We start from the raw sequence: 12,696 nt of genomic DNA, 5'->3' as shown, positions 1-12,696 counted from the left end.
TGATATATGCAAATGGAGTTCAATAGTTGGAGCATGGAGTTAGCTTAGCACTGCTATTCCTAGACGCTACCGCTTCAGTGAACATGAACTGTAGAGCAAACTAACCATCAGTATGGATATAACACAAACGACGATTAAATAAACTAGTCCGATAAAATAAATACCAGAGGCAGATTCCACTACCTCATCGCCTGGCTGTGACATTATACACTTGAACAGACAGACTGTGTACGTCTTCAATTGTTTGGGAGTAGACCAAGGTTATTATAGTTTTGTGTTTTTCTATTAGTTTTCATTTCTATTAATTTTAAGATAAAAAAAAAAAGTTTAGTTTCAGTTAGTTTTCAGATCCACTTTACTCGTTTTTATCAGTGGTGTAAAGTAAAAATACTTTTAAGTATTACTTAAGTAGTTTTTGGCGGTATCTGTACTTTACTATTTATATTTTTGACAACTTTTACTTTTACTTCACTAAATTCCTGAATAAAATAATATACTTTTTACTCCATACATTTTCCTTGACACCCAAAAGTACTCGTTACATTTTGAATGCTTAGCAGGACAGGAAAATTGTCTAATTCACACATTTAACAAGAGAACATCCCTGGTCATCCCTACTGTGTCTGATCTGGTGGACTCACTAAACACATGCTTCGTTTGTAAATGATGTCTGAGTGTTGGAGCGTGCCCCTGGCTATCCGTAAATAAAAAAAGTGAAAAATAAATGGTGCTGTCTGGTACTTAAGTATATTTGAACAATTACATTTACTTTTGATACTTAAGTATATTTAAAACCAAATACTTTTAGACTTATACTCAAGTATGATTTTACTGAGTGACTTTCACTTTTACTTGAGTCATTTTATATTAAGGTATCTTTACTTTTACTCAAGTATGACAATTGGTTACTTTTTCCACCACTGGTTTTTATTTAGTTTAAGTTTTATCAAAACATTTCTGTTTGGTTTTTATTTTATTTAGTTTCAGTTTTAGTTTTAGTGTTAGTGACAGAATGTAGCCTATGCGTGAGAGGCCAGAAGCCATTTATGTGTTGTATAGTTTTTGTGTTTTTGGATATGTCACTTCTTGCCACTGTGGGGCAGTAAAGCATAAGGTGATGGGTCAGATTATAGATTAAGTTTGGTATAAAGGTAGACTCAGCGAGAGGACGTAGATGCATGAAGTAAACAGAAGTGGTGGGTCAACTTCCGCAACAACCACGAGTGTTGAAGCGTGAGGCTAAACTTCTCCGCTGTTTTGGTCCCGTAGCTACCACATTGTGGCAGCGTGGAGTGCACCTGTGCACATGCGCAGATACTCTGTGTGATTGTGTGAGCGCAAAGTCTTGCATTGTGCTCATCTCAATGGTCATGTTAGAGCTGATTTGTCAAGTCGGTGACCATCGTTGGTCACTGCCTTTCAAAGTGTGTTGCATTCTGGGGATAAACATTTTCTGACTTGCACCTACATGTCAACTGCATGAACTTTACAAAAATTATGTGATCAAAGTTCATGAAAACTAAAACTGAACATAATTCATGATGGTTTTAGTTTCATTTGAGTTCGTCAAAGATAATAGTTTCAGTATAGTTTTAGTTTTTCAAACGGGTTTGTTCATTATTTTATTTCAGTTTACAATATATTTTTTTCATGATTCGTTTTGGTTTTAGTTTACTATAATAACCTTGGAGTACACTACATTCGACATAGTGTCAGAGCTGGTACAATAGAGATAGGGGGAAAAAATGGATACAGTTACATATCAGGATATTATTTTTGATGATATATCGTATAGGGGCAGCAGGTAGCTTAGTGGTTAAGATGGTTGTGCCAGTAACCGAAAGGTCGCTGGTTCTAATCCCCAAGCCGACTAGGTGAAAAATCTGTCGATGTGCCCTTGAGCAAGGCACTTTACCCTAATTGCTCCTGTAAGTCGCTCTGGATAAGAGCGTCTGCTAAATGACGTAAATGTATAGTTTTGACAATATCGCAATATTATTTTTGCACTAGTTGGCTGTACCTTCACCAAAACTCCTTCATAGTTTTCCTTCATACCTTGTTCTCCATCTTCTTTTTAAATAGGGAGCCAATTTGTTCTCAGCACTTTTATTTCCATGACTGATTAAAACTCGTTTTCACATGGCTCTCTCTCTCTCTGCAGAAGTGAGTAATATGTTTGGAACATCAAAACGCAATAAAAATCACAGTATCAAATTACAATACATATAGAATTGTGAGAATCGCAATATATATATCGTACGATGACCTAAATATCGTGATAATATCCTATCGTGAGGTCCCTGGCAATTCCCAAACCTATGGTACAACAGAGTGAAGTTATTCTAACAAACAAAAGTGCTTTGATTGTGGTTTGCTCACAACATATTCCTCTACATGTAAGCACATAAGTACAACTGAATGCATTCAACTGAAATGTGTCTTCCGCATTTAACCCGACCCCTCTAAATCAGAGGTATAATATACTGTTTGCCCATAAGAACACAGGCCAAAGGTATCATATACAGTGGGGGAAAAAAAGTATTTAGTCAGCCACCAATTGTGCAAGTTCTCCCACTTAAAAAGATGAGAGAGGCCTGTAATTTTCATCATAGGTACACGTCAACTATGACAGACAAAATGAGAAAAGAAAATCACATTGTAGGATTTTTAATAAATGTATTTGCAAATTATGGTGGAAAATAAGTATTTGGTCAATAACAAAAGTTTCTCAATACTTTGTTATATACCCTTTGTTGGCAATGACACAGGTCAAACTTTTTCTGTAAGTCTTCACAAGGTTTTCACACACTGTTGCTGGTATTTTGGCCCATTCCTCCATGCAGATCTCCTCTAGAGCAGTGATGTTTTGGGGCTGTCGCTGGACAACACAGACTTTCAACTCCCTCCAAAGATTTTCTATGGGGTTGAGATCTGGAGATTGGCTAGGCCACTCCAGGACCTTGAAATACTTCATACGAAGCCACTCCTTCGTTGCCCGGGCGGTGTGTTTGGGATCATTGTCATGCTGAAAGACCCAGCCACGTTTAATCTTCAATGCCCTTGCTGATGGAAGGAGGTTTTCACTCAAAATCTCACGATACATGGCCCCATTCATTCTTTCCTTTACACGGATCAGTCGTCCTGGTCCCTTTGCAGAAAAACAGCCCCAAAGCATGATGTTTCCACCCCCATGCTTCACAGTAGGTATGGTGTTCTTTGGATGCAACTCAGCATTCTTTGTCCTCCAAACACGACGAGTTGAGTTTTTACCAAAAAGTTCTATTTTGGTTTCATCTGACCATATGACATTCTCCCAATCCTCTTCTGGATCATCCAAATGCACTCTAGCAAACTTCAGACGGGCCTGGACATGTACTGGCTTAAGCAGGGGGACACGTCTGGCACTGCAGGATTTGAGTCCCTGGCGGCGTAGTGTGTTGCTGATGGTAGGCTTTGTTACTTTGGTCCCAGCTCTCTGCAGGTCATTCACTAGGTCCCCCCGTGTGGTTCTGGGATTTTTGCTCACCGTTCTTGTGATCATTTTGACCCCACGGGGTGAGATCTTGCGTGAGCCCCAGATCGAGGGAGATTATCAGTGGTCTTGTATGTCTTCCATTTCCTAATAATTGCTCCCACAGTTGATTTCTTCAAACCAAGCTGCTTACCTATTGCAGATTCAGTCTTCCCAGCCTGGTGCAGGTCTACAATTTTGTTTCTGGTGTCCTTTGACAGCTCTTTGGTCTTGGCCATAGTGGAGTTTGGAGTGTGACTGTTTGAGGTTGTGGACAGGTGTCTTTTATACTGATAACAAGTTCAAACAGGTGCCATTAATACAGGTAACGAGTGGAGGACAGAGGAGCCACTTAAAGAATAAGTTACAGGTCTGTGAGAGCCAGAAATCTTGCTTGTTTGTAGGTGACCAAATACTTATTTTCCACCATAATTTGCAAATAAATTCATTAAAAATCCTACAATCTGATTTTCTGGATTATTTTCCTCAATTTGTCTGTCATAGTTGACGTGTACATATGATGAAAATTACAGGCCTCTCTCATCTTTTTAAGTGGGAGAACTTGCACAATTGGTGGCTGACTAAATACTTTTTTTCCCCACCGTAAGTACGTACAGTATTATCATAGGCCAAAGGAGACATGGCCTAGGTAAATGTATAATGGGCTAAATGTATTATAAAAGATTTCGAATGAAATCACAATCCCATGAAAAAAAAGACAAAAAGATGTCAACTATTTTCACCTTTTATTTTCGGCCGGGCAGGCTGATGCGTTTCGGCAGTTAAGCCTTCATCAGAGCATCAAGATATATTAGGATAGTACTATGGCCTCATCCGTCTCGTCTTTACATGGTTATACTATACATTAAGCATTCTGGGTATTGCTGGTATTTGACCTCTGTGTCCATGTGTGACATGAACAGAGCACTCCCATCCTCCTTTCATCCTATTATACTGCAAGGCATCACTGATATCAGAGCAGGGAGTCAGGTGTAAAAAATGACCATGAATCAGACCGGAGTACCAATGGATTGTGAACTCTCCGAGACTCTATGCAAGGCAGTCCAAAGCTCTGGCAAACATCAGAAAGATACTGTAGTACAAGGCAAATTTGAAGAAATTTGTTAGAGGTATGGAATGATGCTGGGACAGCCATTTGTAGACACTGATCATATTGTATATAAAAAAAGGGGTAGCCTCAACTGGGACTCCAAGCCCAATCCAGCGATTGTCAACAGTGTTGCTAGGTGTTGGGTTAAGATCACTAAAATATGCCATTTCCTGAGACAAAACGCGCCATCATGTTGTCTACTGCAGCCATTTCCCTATTACTGAAACAGAACAGAAAATTACCGGAAACCCTCTGGACATTCTGAGTGAATGTTCTGAGCGTGTCCTCCTGCACACTCACATGTAAGGCCCAATGAGCTGTAATCGTTAGTGACGTGGTCAGTGTGAACTTTTCCCTTCTCTTTCTCATTAGAAACCTGAGTGGAAAGTCTAAAGCACATCAAATAGTCCCTTTTGGCAACCATTGAATGTCAGTTAGTACCCAGACACACTGTCAAGGGCAGACTACAGCTCTGTAAATCACTGGTGTGGAGTGCTCTGAAATACATGACCTGCTTTGCTCTGACATAAACTCATTTTTGCGACATTCAACATAACAGGAATAATAGCAATGTGATAATAGCTCAAACCTGGTCTACACTGTACCATTCACCATGATTACAGTTAAAAAAACATATTAAAAAAAAGAAAACTTTGAAATCACCAGAAAATTGCAGACATTTTAAAACACCTTTATGCATTTAGTGGCAATAGAGAAGAGCAATATAGCTATTCTACAATCATACAGTAGCTGGGTGGCAACAACAAAACACAAAACTCTCTTTTCTCTTCTCTATTCTCTGTTTATTATCGATGCATAGTCACTTTACCCCTACCTACATGTACATATTACCTCAATTACCTCGACTAACCTGTACCCCTGCACAGGTACCGGTACCCCCTGTATATAGCCTCATTATTGTTATTTTATTGTGTTACTTTATATAATTTTGTATTTTATTTTGTATTTATTTATTTAGCAAATATTTTCTTACTTACTTGTAAAAAAAAAAACGATGCATTTTTGGTTAAGGACTTGTAAGTAAGCATTTCACGGTAAGGTCTACTAGACCTGTTGTATTCGGCGCATGTGACAAATAAAATTTGATTTCATTTGATTGGCTAAACAACAACACAAAACAAGACTCTCTTTTTTCTCTTCTCTACTGTGGCCAGTAGTACTGCTCACAATTCAGTTCAGTACGTGCCAGGGGAGCACTGCTCAAAAGGTGAAGCAAAAGGACAAAGGAAAGGGGTCTGTGTATCATATTACCGATGTGCTGTCTGTGGCTAGGGCAGAGATGACAGGCAGAGGCCACAGATACAGGTGGCGCGTATGCTCTCTTGACAGCTCCACACTCTACTGCAATGCAGAGGAGAGATAAGGAAGTGGAACACATTATCACAGGTATTACCAATTGATACAGAACACCTACAGTATCTTACTCTGCTCTGTAACTCTGATATACAATTCTACACCTACATGATTTACTCTTAACCAAGGTACTTGAAATAGATATTGGGTAATTTTTAGGTCAGGAATGGATATCGTGCTCAGCTGTTTGCGACTAGTTACAGTGCATTCGGAAGGTATTCAGACCCCTTGACTTTTTCCACATTTGGTTACGTTACAGCCTTATTCTAAAATTGATACAATTATTTTATTCCTCATCAATCTACACACAATACCACATAATAAAAAAACAGAAATACCTTATTTGCATAAGTATTCAGACCCTTTGCTATGAGACTCGAAATTGAGCTCAGGTGCATCCTGTTTCCATTGATCATCCTTGATATGTTTCTACAACTTGATTGGAGTCCACCTGTGGTAAATTCAATTGATTGGACATTATTTGGAAAGGCACACATCTGTCTATATAAGGTCCCACAGTTGACAGTGCATGTCAGAGCAAAAACCAAGCCTCGAGGTCGAAGGAATTGTCCGTAGAGCTCAGAGACAGGATTGTGTCGAGGCACAGATCTGGGGAAGGCTACCAACAAATTCTGCAGCATTGAAGGTCCCCAAGAACAAACTTAAATGGAAGAAGTTTGGAACCACCAAGACTCTTCCTAGAGCTGGCCGACCGGCCAAACTGAGCAATCGGGGAGAAGGGCCTTGACCAAGAACCCGATGGTCACTCTGACAGAGCTCCAGAGTTCCTCTGTGAAGATGGGAGAATTTTCCAGAAGGACAAACATCTCTGCAGCACTCTAGCAATCAGGCCTTTATGATAGAGTGGCCAGACGGAAGCCACTCCTCAGTAAAAGGCACATGATAGCCTGCTTGGAGTTTGCCAAAAGGCACCTAAAGGACTCAGACCATGAGAAACAAGATTCTCTGGTCTGATGAAACCAAGATTGAACTCTTTGGCCGGAATGCCAAGAATCACGTCTGGAGGAAACCTGGCACCATCATTGCGTTGCAGCATGGTGGTGGCAGCATCATGCTGTGGGGATGTTTTTCAGTGGCAGCGACTGGGAGACTAGTAGGATCGAGGGAAAGATGAACGGAGCAAAGTATAGCGAGATACTTGGTGAAAACCTGCTCCAGAGTGCTCAGGACCTCAGACTGGGGCAAAGGTTCACCTTCCAACAGGACAACGACCCTAAGCACACAGCCAAGACAACGCAGGAGTGGCTTCGGGACAAGTCTCTGAATGTCCTTGAGTGGCCCAGCCAGAGCCCGGACTTGAATCCGATCAAACATCTCTGGAGAGACCTGAAAACAGCTGTGCAGCGACACTCCCCATCCAACCTGACAGAGCTTGAGAGGATCTGCAGAGAAGAATGGGAGAGACTCCCCAAATACAGGTGTGCCAAGCTTGTAGCGTCATACCCAAGAAGACAGTATGAAAATGTATGCACTCACTAACTGTAAGTCACTCTGGATAAGAGCGTCTGCTAAATGACTAAAATGTAAATGTAAGACTCGAGGCTGTAATTGCTGCCAAATGTGCTTCAACAAAGTACTGAGTAAAGGGTCTGAATACTTATGTAAATGTTGTTGTTTTTTATATACATTTGCAAACATTTCTAAAAACCTGTTTTTGCTTTGTCATTATGGGGTATTGTGTGTAGATTGATGAAGGAAAAAAACGATTGAATCAATTTTAGAATATGTCTGTAATGTAACAAAATGTGGAAAATGTAAAGAGGTCTGAATACTTTCTGAATGCATCCGAAATGATGTCAAAGTCAGATTGAAAAAAAGTTATGTAGCTCAGGGGAATGTCAAGCTAAGCTCTCGTAACACACATTCTGATAACCACTTGACATACAGTACTTTTATCAGACAGGCAGGTCTGAAAAGAGAAAGGGGGACATGGGAAATGAATCAGTCTCTAGCCCAGCATTTCCCAAACTCGACCCTGGGGACCCCAAGTGGTACACATTTTGGTTTTTGTCCAAGCACTAAACAGCTGATTTAAATGATCAACTCATCATCAAGCTTTAATTATTTGAAACAGCTGTGTAGTGCTAGGTTAAAAAACTAAACGTGTACCCCTTGGGATGGTGGGCATTTCCCATGTCTCCCTTTCGCTTTCATCAAAAATACACCAACATATTTTACAGTAGGTATGTGGTTATTTTCTGCTCATGCATTCTCATTTCGATGCCATACCCACCACTGGTTTGTGTGGCCAAAGAGCTGTATTTTTATGTCATCCAACAAATGTAAATGCCTGGAGTTTGTAAAAAGGCATTGGCACTTGGACTGGAACCGGTGCTTTGGTCAGATGACATGAAAATAGAGTTCTTTGGCCACACACTAGTGGTGGGTTTAGCGTTGAAATGAAAATGCATAATAATTCATGATCTTTGATGTTATGGGGCTATTTTGCTTCGACTGGTCCTGGGCTCTTGTTAAGGTCAACGGCATCATTAACTTTACCCAGTACCAGGACATTTTAGCAAAAAACCTGGTTGCCTCGGCCAGGAGGCTGACACTTGGCTGCAAGTGGATCTTCCAGCAAGACAATAACCCCAAGCACACATCAAAATCAACATCTCAGTCTCCGGGATCTGAAACCCATTGAAAACCTGTGGTTTGAATTGAAGAGGGCAGTCCATAAGCACAGACTAAGGATATCAAGGATCTGGAAGGATTCTGTATGGAGCAATGGCCTAAGATCAAGGTGAGGTATTGAAAGGTATTGAAAACTGGGGTGTCAATATTCCTGACCCCTACCTTAAAAAAAAATAAAAAAAATACTTGTTAAACAAATTCTCTTTCTCTGAACAATTGTATTAGTATAAAATAATTAATTTCCCTTTTATTTATATATCTCAGTATTTGAATTATTTATTTATGTTATACAGTCATTTTTGCTCATCTTTATCAAGGTTGTCAATAATTTCAGACCCCAGTGCAGTCCTGCTGGCAGGAATCAATGCCAGTGAGAGCGAGTGCTGAGTCATTCACTCTGAAAAAACAACAACATGTGGCACGTGTTTCCCCACATAAGTGAGTTTCTTTCTGCTAATCTGCCCGGTAACAGTTCAGTCTTGTTTGCAGCGAGTGAGTGATGTAGGCTAAAGGGGAAAGAGATGGAGGAGGAGGTCAGTAGAAAAACAATCTACAAAAGCTAAAGATAGCACATGAGCTCCCAGTTACTCTGACCATAGGCTCTCTCAAGGTTACAGCACACACACACACACACACACACACACAGGGTTTCTACATTGAGGGCCCTCAGTGAATGGCTGGCTGCCGTGCTGAGAGTAGGCTTCACAGAATTAATGGTGGGCTTATACAATTCAGGAATGTACTGTATACACAGTTGACTGAGATTTGAGGGCTTATACAAACATTTTTCACCATACCGCCAAAAGGTTTGACTCATTCAGGTCGGTTATGGCCCAACAGTGGCTGTTGGCTTTGAAAATGTGTTATCTCTCCAGAGACCTGCTATAGATTACTGATGGTCCTGGTCAAACTTGGCACATCAACCCCATCACACAGAGTTATGGATGGAATTTGCGGAAAACCATACCAGGCTCAGTGATCCACTTCCTGTTCAGGCTCCCCGCTTTGATACGTCTCGCCAACCCTGCTTGTGATTAGCTTGTTGAGCAATAGAACTGAACTGGCACTGAACAACTCCAAAATAGGGCTACGGTAGTAAACCTCCTAGAATCGGTCTGAGACACCTGCCTGGCCCTGTGGCTGCTGTTGATGATGTGGGTGCCTCTGAGGAGCGTGGTGGTGTGAGGTCTACTCAGACACTTTGTCTTAGCTAGCTGTCTAGCAGTCTCTCCTCCCCTTTGACCCACTCCTGTCTTATTTTCAGTTACCGCGATGGTGTGATGGCCTATATTTAACAAAACGGGATCCTATTGCATAGACTAGAGCAGGGCTGTCCAACCCTCTTCCTGGAGATCTACTGTCCTGTAGGTTCTCAGTCCAACCCTAATTTAGCATATCTGATTCAGCTAGTTAAGGTCTTGTTGAGCAGATAATAAGTAGAATCAGGTGTGTTAAATTAGGGTTGGACTGAAAACCCACAGGATGGTAGATCTCCAGGAAGAAAAACAATCTATTACAGCTACCCTTGCAAATGGTTCGACAGTTCTTTGCTCAAATTTAGTCCAGTGTTAAAAATAAATACATTGGTAATCATATCTTCATATCTTGACGTCCAGTGGATCACACAATATTGGAACATGGCTGGCTCATTTTCAAAATGACTGACAATCATGAGGAAACGCATATGGAAAGAGAAAACATATAATTAAATCCAATGAAATATTGGGCTGGGACGTAAATCAGCCAGTCCAAGATAAAATGCAATGGAAGTTAGAAAAGCTATTGGGACACCATGCAATGCCTTTTAAAACCACTCTGTTGCACATGTAGACATGCCACAAATAGAACAACATGCAAATACAGCATTAGGCTCTTATAAAAGCAATGACAAATGTTCATGCTCAGTTGTAACATAGAAAATAAATTACCCAATAGATGTTGAGTGAAAACAATGCACTCATCCATTCTATGTAAAATCCAGTTACATACGTTATACAATTCTGGAAAACAACAAGGCTATTAGCATGTGTAGGAGGCAACATTTTACATACTGACCAGCCTGTACAGTGGATTGATAATGTGGAAAAATATATGCCTGCATGATGTTATTTAAATCCACTCCATGCAGTGTTTGACTTGGACTGAAATAGGTTCCGGTACTCATTTTGGGTGCTGGTACTGTTTATATTTAGGTGCAGGAGCTCCACAATACTTTTGAGCTAATATTCTATAAGAGGAGCAGGAGCTCAAGCAGTAGAACATTTGAGGTGCCTGTATTCAGCTGTGGTGTGCTTCTGCCCAAGTCAAGCACTGACTCCACTATGATCTGACAGCAACCCATTGTCAGTCTAGAAAAAGAGATTGCCTTGTTACTACCCACACACACAAACCCCTTTGCTGCGGTCAATATTTGATTACCCACTTGGTTGCTGTGATAATCACCTGATGGTTGAAATAGCATTAGAACTCATCAGGGGTTGAAAACAGGGCCATTGTTCAGCCACGTTGACACAGTTGCAAATCACATTGCAGAAAATGCTAGAAATCCTTTCCATAAACAAGCCCGTTTGCTGATGCCATTTATTCGCTTGGTTGCCTAGCGAACGCTGTAATTCTACACAAATGTCAATGTCAAAAGCCCAAAATGAGTCATCTTATCCTTTCAGGCACTAGCTAGATATTAGAACACAAAAACCTTGTTATGTATTATGAAATAATAAAAATCTAGCCTATAAAAGAGAGGCAGACAATTAATTATGCTGTGTCTGACTAATAAAGATCGTATTAATTTAGCTTTATTGCGGGGAATAAGGTAAGGAATAATATTATCCTCAGTCAACTCAGTCTAGTGGGTGGATATAAAACAGCCAGAATAATTCCTCTCTCATAGAATCAAAAGCCAATAAACGGAGGCCAATATCCCTCCTGCGTCCGTAGTACAAGACAACATTGATTACCCCTTATGAATCTAGCAGCAGTGGTGTAATGTACTTAAGTAAAAATACTTTAAAGTACTACTTAAGTAGTTTTTTTTGGGTATCTGTACTTTAATATTTATATTTTGGACAACTTTTACTTTTACGTCACTACATTCCTAAATCAAATAATATACTTTTTACTCCATACATTTTCCCTGACACCCAAAAGTACTTGTTACCTTTTGAATGCTTAGCAGGACAGGAAAATGGTCCAATTCACACATTTATCAAGAGAATATCCCTGGTCATCTCTACTGCCTCTGATTTGGCGGACTCACTAAACACAAATGCATTGTTTGTAAATTATGTCTGAGTGTAGGAGTGTGCCCCTGGCTAACCATAAATAAGATAAAAAATAAGTGTACCGTCTGGTTTGCTTAATATAAGGGATTTGAAATTATTTATACTTTTACTTTTAGTTATGATACTTAAGTATATTTAGAACCAAATACTTTTAGACTTTTACTCAAGTAGTATTTTACTGGGTGACTTACTTTTACTTGAGTAACTTTCTATTAAGGTATCTATACTTTTACTCAAGTATGACAATTGGGTACTTTTTCCACCACTGTCTAGCAGCCTAATTGTGGTGAACTGGTATGAACCACTGGGCAAAGTAAGGTACGAGCAGGTCCAGTGGCTGCACACATGCCTCACTGCTATTGACAACACTGTCACAGCAGGTTTCTGCATGCAACATTTTTAACGGGACGAGGTCTGAGTAATAGTAGACGTCATCTCAACTTGCTGTGATGTCAGGCTCTGATTGTCCCCACCCTATTTACAGGACACACATCCTGGTAGCTGGTTTTTTTCACTCACTTTTTCTATTTTTGTGGGCCATTTAAAAGCATTTTAAAGATAGACCACCAGTCATTTTGAAAGAAAAATATATTCCCTCATCGTCTATTTTTCATGGTCTATCTGTAAAAGGCTTCAATATGATGTCTTGAAGAAGACAAAACGAGACAGTAAACCAATCGTTGACCTGATAAAAAATGTACACCTGCGTCTGACAAGAGAAGGTCAATCGTTTTCTGCCCCCTAACCAACAGACAACAGACACC

The sequence above is a fragment of the Coregonus lavaretus genome, assembly GCF_964263955.1.
Source record: "Coregonus lavaretus genome assembly, chromosome: 1".
Taxonomy (NCBI): Eukaryota; Metazoa; Chordata; class Actinopteri; order Salmoniformes; family Salmonidae; genus Coregonus; species Coregonus lavaretus.
This window is presented reverse-complemented; position numbering follows the sequence as displayed.